Here is a 7,422-nt window from a genome sequence, read left to right as displayed (position 1 = left end):
AGACCTTAGTTTAAGTGAATGGCCTAAGATCACAGACCCAGTATGCTTCAAGTAGTAACATGTGGTGGGTCCACGACTGGGAAGGCACTTGCAGTATCCCAGTCAGGATTTGTACTATTTGAGTTTAATAGAGGTAGCACAAACACATGCCCCCTCAGTGATGCAGATGGACTGACCGTCTCATCTGGTGGGTTTTTGGAAGGTTACTAAATGTCTTATCCAAATATGAGAAATGCATCATCTAAACTATGGGAAATGAGCATATATAATAAAAAGGTCTGCAAACAATATACTGTGGCACACAGAGAAATAGCAATTGAGACATGTTTATTGTATGAGTTGAATCCAGACTGTGAGGGATTGCAAATCTGAGGTGAGGCTCAGGTCACTGCCTCACTGCCCATCTTTTCCCATGTTTGAGGTTAAAATACATAAATTCAGCTGTTTTGTCTATGAAAATGACTGGAATCATATAGAATTTAAATATATATATATATATATATATAACAGATCAATAAGCAAGTATTAATAGCTATTTAATTTTATCATTATTATTTTTAACTTTTCATGATGTCACAGGAGGTTCTGTCTCCTCTGACCACAGGTCCCTGGCTTCAAGGACAAGACTTGAACCCACTTCTTTTGGACTTAGAAGTTAACTTTCTATCCACTATATTTTACAGACTCTAAAGGATCAATCAGATAAAATATATTGCTAGAAATTGACTTTGGATCAAGAGTTAAGATGGAAATGCTCTGTATGAAATGTTTGTGATTTAAGCTTTCTTGACATGGCACCATAAAGTCCTAGGGCTTGCCAGTGTTGGGAGCTTTACATGAAGACCACAGAAGTGGATGTGAAGAGTCAAGTTGAGAGGTACTTGCTGTGGAGTATTAAAAAGGAGAAATCAAGTGCTGCACACCACCGAGGGGGAAATGGAGAACAAGGAGAGGCACCATTCAATAGTGGTTCCTCTTTTAGCTAAATCCAGTTTATAGCCAACACACTCATACTATGGAAATATATATTTTTGAAAGCTGTTTCAGAAAAACCAAAAACTAGTATGGCATTTCAAGTTAGGAAAGGGAGGGTTAAAGATCTACAGACTGCCTTGGAGAACTAAGATTGTGTGAAATCATGGATTTCACATGGAATGGATTACACCCTGGAACCAAATGTGTCCATGATCTCAGAAGACTATTATCCAGACATGTAGACTATCTGCCACATTGAATTCCATGAGAAGTGTGGCTCTCTTTTGCTTGCCCTGCCTCCTCTTTGCCTTTGGCCTGCTGGGGAATGCCCTGGACATTCTGGTTCTGGAAGCCTGTAAAAAGCTGAGAAGTATGACTGGTGTATACCTGATGAACCTGGCCAGCTCTGATCTGCTTGTGTTCTCCTTCCCTTTCCTGACACACTATACTCTGGACCACTGGGTCCTTGGGAACACCATGTGTAAAGTTATCTCAGGAGTTTATTACATTGGCTTCTTCAGCAACATCTTTTTCATCACTGTCCTGAGCATGTATAGGTATCTCCATGCTGTCTATGCCTTGAAAGTGAGGACAACCAGGAAAGGCAAGACTGTCAGCCTCCTGATGTGGTTGGTGGCTATTTTAGCTCTGTCCTTTTGCTGGTATTTTACCAAGTTTCTTTAGAGTAGGGTACCCCCATGTGCTACTCCTTCTATGAAGACATAGCTGTTGTGGAAACTCATCACCTACCTTCAAATCAACATCCTGGACCTTGTCATCCCCCCACCCCCCAGCATCTTGTTTATCATTATGCCAATATCCTAAGGTACTTGAATGGGTATCAGAACCACCACAAGATCAAAGTCATCAGTTGGACCTCATCTTAGTGGTGGCATTCTCCCTCTTCTGGGTTCCTTTTAAGATGATGCTCTTCAGGGAGCAGGTAGGTGGCACAGGGGATAGAGCACTGGCCCTAGAATCAAGGGGACCTGAGTTCAAATCAGGCATCAGACACTTAATACTCACTTAGCTGTGTAACCTTGGGCAAGTCACTTAACCCCATAGCTTTGCCAAAAAATGAAAATAATGGTGATGCTCTTTCCAAATTCACTAAACAACCTGCACATCCTGGAAAGGTATGACCTTAGTCAGAAACTCACTCAAGCTACCCAGATAGTTGAAGTCATCTTGTTCATGCACTTTTGTGTCAATCCTATCATTTATGATCTGAGTTCAAAGGTAAAGTTCAAGAACTACTTCTCTGTAATATTTTAGAAATTAAAATAGCTCTCATGATTAGATAACAAACACATGTTTGGAACATTTGGGCATTCAATCTCTTCATGTTCCTTCAGGAATATGGTGACTTTATATATGCTTCTACCTTTTTTCATTTTAAAGGGAACAAAGTGTTCATATGGGATTCTGGTATTGGAGGGAGTAAAGAGCATGAGGGAATTTTGATTATCAAAAGGACATGGCAAACTTTTGATTTTTCCCTTTGACATCTCTTCTAAGGCTTTTAATAGACTGGAGGCTCATGCAATATGAGTCAACAGCAATATCACACATGTGCTTATATCACAACCAAGAATGTTAATGTGAACTGGGGCTGCATTAAGTGAGGTAAATTAGGTGGTACAGTGGATAGGGCAACAGCTTTGGAATCAGGAGGATCTGAATTTAAATCTGTTCTTACATACTTGACACTTACTAGCTGTGTGACCTTAGACAAGTCACTTACCCTTGATTGCCTCACATTCAGGGCCATCTCCAAGTCATCCTGATTCATATCTGGCCACCACAAAGAGATGGAGTGACTTAGAAAAGCACCCCCTCACTCAAATCCAATTCACTTGTTATGGCATCACCTCCCTCATGTCATGGTCTTCTTCCAAACATCATTATCATGGTGTCCAGGACTAAAGAGATTAAAGTCCCACGTGTCTTTTTCTGTCTTGCTGGATGACTTGTAGAATATTATATGTAGTGATAGGCACTACTTTGTAAGGACATTCAAAAGATGGACAACATACAGGAAGAGGAGGGGAAAAAAATGAATAAGCATTTATTTAGCCCATACTATGTTTCACACACTGTGCTAAGTACATTTGCAGAGTAAAATTTCATTTATTCCTTAACACAACCCTGTGAGGTCGAAGTTATTATCCCCAATTTCCACTGTCAAGGAAACTGAGGCAAACAGGATTAAGTGACTTGTCCAGGGTCAAACAGTAAGTGTCTGAGTCCAGATTTGAATTCAGGAGGATGCCTTCCTAACTGTAGGGCTGAAATGCTATCCACTGTATCACCAAGCCATTTCTTTCTCTAGCTCATTTGAAAAATTAGGAACTAAGTTCAAAATGATTAAGCAACTTGCCCAGGGTCATTCAGCTAATATATTTCTGAAGTTAGAGTTGATCTCAGGTCTTTCTGACTAGATAGTATCTGAAATTCTATCCAATTGCAATATCTGATTCTTTCAATAAATGCCTCTCCTTTCCTTCTCCATTAGGAAACCACTGTAATAAAAATATTATTCTGTTTTGAAAAAATTTAGTTAAAAAGGCAGCAGGGAGGGAACTTATTTAAAAAATGCAGATCTGGGGTCTCAGATGTTGGCAGTCTTCTATAGGTAGTAAAGTTCCAGGGTCACTTCAGTGTGAATTTCATGGTCTCATTTGGTCCTTGAAGATTCTGTACTATTTCTTCCAAACAATCTTGTTCCAGTTAAATTTCAAGGACCTTTGACCTCCAGCTTACTCTTTTTTTTTAGCTTTTTTTGCAAGACAAATGGGGTTAAGTGGCTTGCCCAAGGCCACACAGATAGGTAATTATTAAGTGTCAGACCAGATTTGAACCCAGGTACTCCTGACTCCAGGGCCAGTGCTTTATCCACTGAGCCACCTAGCTGCCCCCTCCAGCTTACTCTTTCCAGACTTTTTGCTCATTTTTTTCTTCACATATTTTACATTCTAGTCAAATGGATCTACTTTCTATTCCTGGGATGAAATGTTCCATTTTCCATCCCAGTATTTTTATACTCGAAAGCACTATTTCCTAATTTTTGCCTTGTGGAATCTTGCACTCCATTCCAAATTCAGTTTAAGTGCCCCTTGCTAAAAGATTGCCATCCTGAGCCTTGCTATTGATGGGGTCTTCTCAGCAATCACTTGGGAAATCAGATCCTCGGGCTTATTTTCTTGGTGAAGGAAAGACCCTGCAACAAACATTGGGAAAGGTGTCAAACTTTGGTTTGTAAGAAATCTGGTGGTTGGTTCATATTGGTATGTCCAAAACTTAGCACCTAAAAGACATACTATACATTCTTGAATCAGTTTACTTTTTAAAAGATTTTATTTTCAGCTATGAATTCTCTCTCTCACCTCTATTTCCTTCCTCATTGAAAAATCAAGGAAAATAAAACCATATCACAAGCCTATAATCAAGCAAATCAAATTTCTACACTATCCATGTTAAGAAAAGAGACCAATGCCTCCAGCTCCACATGAATCCATCACCTTTCCTGGAGGTGAGTAAGGCGTGTAATAGTGTGTTCTCTGGCACTGTAGTTGGTCATGGTTTGGATTAAAGCTTCTAAATCTCCTTAGAGTTGTTTCTCTTTCCAAAATTATTTGCTTTTGTATAAATTATTCTTCAGTCGCTGCTGCTCACTTTACTTGGAGGCAGTTCATGTGAGTCTTGCCCAGTTTCTCTATCCATGACCGGCTCATTTCCAAGCACCTGCACCACCTGTCTGCATTTGGTGGCCTCTGGAAACCGGAGGGAAGTCCTTGTATTACCTCTTTATCCTTTTTTTAAAAAAGTTATCTTGTGGGCATTTGATATTTAAGAACTTGGTGGGGAAGAGGTGCAGCTTTCTCTCTCCCTTCTTTTCTTTCTTTTCTTTTCTTTCTTTCCTTCTTTCTTTCCTTCCTTCCTTTCTTTTTTCTTTCTTTCCTTTTTTCTTTCTTTTCTTTCTTTCCTTCTTTCTTTTCTTTCTTCCCTCTTTTCTTTCTTTACTTCTTTTCTTTCTTTACTTCTTTCTTTGTTTCTTTTCTTTCCTTCTTTTCTTTCTTCCCTCTTTTCTTTCTTTACTTCTTTTCTTTCTCTTTCTCTTTCTTTTTCTTTCTTTCTTTCCTTCTTTCCTTCTTTCTTTCCTTCCTTCCTTTCTTTTCTTCTTTCTTTCCTTTCCTTTCCTTTTCTTTCTTTTCTTTCTTTCCTTCTTTCTTTTCTTTCCTTCTTTCTTTCCTTCTTTCTTTTCTTTCTTTCTTTCTTTCTCTTTTTCTTTCTTTCTTTGTTTCTTTCCTTCTTTCTTTTCTTTCTGTACTTCTTTTCTTTCTCTTTCTTTTCTTTGTTTGTTTCTTTCTCTCTTTTTATTTCTTTTTTTAGCTATGAGTGGGATTTCAGTTCAGAGATTCTGACTCTAGTTTACCCCAGTTAGCCCTGAAGGGACTTCAGCTTCCCAGAGGGTGGCCTTTGATTGGGTGAGAATCTAATATCATTTATTAGATTATAGGCTGAGGTGGGTGGGGTGGAGGGGAAGGGATGGGCCTATGGGGTATACTGGATTAAGCACTAACTCGAGTCCTCTAATTCCAAGGACCTCCATTCAAATACCATCTCTGACATCTATTGCCTTTGTGACTTTGATCAAATCATCTAACTTCCATGAGCCTCAGTTTCATCATTTGCAAGGATAGCTTATATCCAGTTATCTCCCATAGAGATCTCTGGAGTCCAAGTTCTAACTGCAAATCTGAAGTCCTTTGTCTTAAAACTTAAGTCTGCCCTGTATCTAGGGTTCCTGAAGACAGCAAGTTCTTCCAGCATCTTGGGTCTTATGACCTGGAAGAATCTTTTTCTCAATATAGCAAGGACCTACTCTCTTTTATTTAGGATGTGAATAATTTGATTTGGTGTGCAAATAGAATTATTTTTGGTGTTCCCTAATACCTCCCAGCTTAATGGATTCAATGACAGGAATTTTAGGGTCCAAGGTTATAGTTTGAGTTCTTATGGATTCCTTATTAGGAAAATTCAATTAAATTGAATAAACATCACCTATGAACAAAGCACTATAAGTAACTGGGTTATAGATTTAGAGTTGGCAGTGACCTCAGAGGATATTTAATCCCACCCCTTCATTGTACAGATGAGGAACTTGCTCAAATGGCTTCATTCTCTTCTGTAGGCAGTGTGGTATAATAGAAAAGGAGGGTTTTGGAGCCAGGAGGATCAGGGTTCAAGTCCCATAATACCTTATAAATTCCTGTGAGCTGATTGCTCAGTGACAAACATTTCTCTAAGACTATCATTTGCAGAGAAGATGCTGACCTGCATTGGTAGAGAGAAGTCCCTTATCACAAGTTCAGTTCCTATCCTTACTTATCACTGTATTCTATTTTTGTGTCTTAACAATGTATTTATTTTTTTTAATTATGATGAAACTGGGAAGAGAGTGAAGGTCAGAAATTTCCAAGCTCTCCAAATTTTTCTCAACAAAGAAGACTGAACGTAGTCTCAAAGTGAATGAAGAGTAAGAAAACTAAACAAAAGTCAAGGTAAACGAGATGTTTAAGGCAACTCATCAAAACTGCTGAGGTGGAGGTGGGGGTGGTATCCCTGCTCAGAGTTCTGTCCACACCTGCTTCTATTTGACTCCTACAAAACTTTTATTGAAGTTTTCTGGGAACATCTTTGGGCTCTGAGTTACTTTCTCCATTGAATTGAAATCCCTTGTTGATACGAGCTCTGCATTACATTGCCTTCTAGTATTTCTGGAAAAGGGCCCTTCTACTGTAATTCCTTCTAGGAAATGCAGATGAGGTACTGCTGCCCCCTTGTGGTGTCTGGCTTCCAAGCTGTTGCATCTACCCTAGAGGGAAGGGTCCCAACAATTGAAGTAAACTCCAGTCAGCCAGCTAGCCAGAAATGCAGGGAGCTATTTGTTCTTGCAGAACAGAAAATGCGCTGGGTTTGGAATGAAAGGATTTGGGTTTGAAACCCAGTTTTGACATTATCTTGGTGATCTTGAGCAATTCAAATAATAACAAGTATTATCATTAATAATAATAATCTTTAACTTTTATATAGCTATATGGCAGACTCTATGCTAAAGACTTCACAATTTTTTCCTTATTTGATCCTCATAACAACCCTGGTTGTTATTTTACAGATAAGGAAACTGAGGCAAACAGAGGTTAAAGACTTGCCCTGGGTTTCACAACTTAACCACTCTAGGTTAGTCAGGTAAACTTACTAATTATATGATTTGTTCTCACTAATTTTTTCTTCCATTTGGATTTCAATCTTCTCTCACAACATGATCAATATTTTCTTTCAGGGGAGGGGGGAGGGAAGGGAGGGAGAGAGAAAAATGTAAAACACAAAACCTTGCAAAAAAAGATTATTTAAAAACTACCATTATATGTTGTTGGAAAAAGA

General features: G+C 38.8%; 1 pseudogene; it reads left to right on the top strand.

Moving 5' to 3' along the window:
• Positions 1 to 595: 595 nt before the first annotated feature.
• Positions 596 to 4,531, top strand: LOC141493665 (C-C chemokine receptor type 8-like; annotated as a pseudogene).
• The last annotated feature ends 2,891 nt before the right edge of the window (positions 4,532 to 7,422 follow it).

This window comes from Macrotis lagotis, chromosome 7 (assembly GCF_037893015.1).
Source record: "Macrotis lagotis isolate mMagLag1 chromosome 7, bilby.v1.9.chrom.fasta, whole genome shotgun sequence".
Classification (NCBI taxonomy): domain Eukaryota; kingdom Metazoa; phylum Chordata; class Mammalia; order Peramelemorphia; family Peramelidae; genus Macrotis; species Macrotis lagotis.
This window is presented reverse-complemented; position numbering and strand designations above follow the sequence as displayed.